Source organism: Penaeus monodon, chromosome 28 (assembly GCF_015228065.2).
Source record: "Penaeus monodon isolate SGIC_2016 chromosome 28, NSTDA_Pmon_1, whole genome shotgun sequence".
NCBI lineage: Eukaryota > Metazoa > Arthropoda > Malacostraca > Decapoda > Penaeidae > Penaeus > Penaeus monodon.
The window spans coordinates 20,293,965-20,295,371 of record NC_051413.1 but is presented as its reverse complement, the minus strand read 5'-3'; positions in this window follow the sequence as shown (position 1 = coordinate 20,295,371).

The following is a 1,407-nucleotide window of genomic DNA, read 5'->3' as shown; positions in this document are numbered from 1 at the left end:
ACACGTTACTGAGATGAGATATATAAACCAAACCAACGAAAGAGAAAATGATGAGTCATTATTAGTAATGGCGTTGCTGATAATGATAAACACTTCATGTGATATGTTGATTCTCATTATAAAACGAATACGATGACTAGACCGGGATGCACTACATTCATCAACTACAAGCAAAATTTTCATAAGGTCAGAAGAGTCAAAATAATTAACATAGGGAGGGTGACAACCCCTATGTCCAATACGGGAATACGATCATTCTTAACCCAAAAGCCAACCGTTTTCACCATTTGTTGTTCCGATATTAGATGGCAAGGGAAATGTCACGAGGAAGGAGGAGGTGACTCTGTCATGGTTATTAGGTCACTTACTTCTTATTCACGTAGAAGCATCAATTTGGGAGGATTATCTGTGGGACTGAAAACTGTGAGAAATTCATTATAGGGTATTTTGTCAACCTTGGTAAATTCTCTTTCTAGTAGTTTTTTAATCTTAGATGGATACGTCGAGAACTAATCCTTAAACAAAGAGAAATTATTTGTAAATAGCATATCGGTTGTTTTTTTATGAAACATGCTGCAGATGTTTGTGTAAGATTACATATTCGGATGAACTGATCAATCTCCATGTATACAGGATTCAAAGGAAGAAGCTGTTATGCGTGTCACCCCTTCCTCAAATGATTAGGGGCATGAAAAACCCGAAATGCCTGTCGAATTAACACACGGAAGGCTTGTCACAAGCGTTAACTGCACTGGTGTTGCACAGTTACAGCAGAGCCTCTGCATGCATTTTCACATTCTAGTTTCCATTGCTGCATTTCTTGACTGTGACCTTCGGAATCAGTTTAAATTTCGGTGAAATTATGCACTAATCTATCTCCGGGTATAAACGCTAAACAGGATATATACAAATATCTAGGTAACAATACACCATAAGAGTTTATTATTGCTTTTTCTTTTACTTTTTTAATATCAGAACGTTGCTAGCCCTAAAATGTACAACTTTCATAGCTAGATAATTGGATTCACAGACTTAAAACTATCATTTTGAAAGCTAAACAACTGTATTCCTCTAAAACCATAACATTTGGTCACTCTTCTCTCGTCAAACTATTTATCTTTTCGTACCAGAGACCATTCTTCCTTTGACTTTTGCCCAGCTCTCATCGCTCTCGAAGCCGCTGTAAATCTGATCTCTTCAGTGCCAACCAATTCTCTAGTGACGCTGAATTTCAGACTCTGCCTCCAGGAGTAAGCAATGGCTGTGAAGGTTCGAGGGTCGCTGTAATTCTTTCTTTGATATGCAAACGGGCGCGAGCGTCCATTAGCGAAGGGGGCCGCGTGGATGAAGGATTTAGCTTCCTCATATGGGCCATTCTGGACCCTCTCTGAGGAAGGATGATCAAGG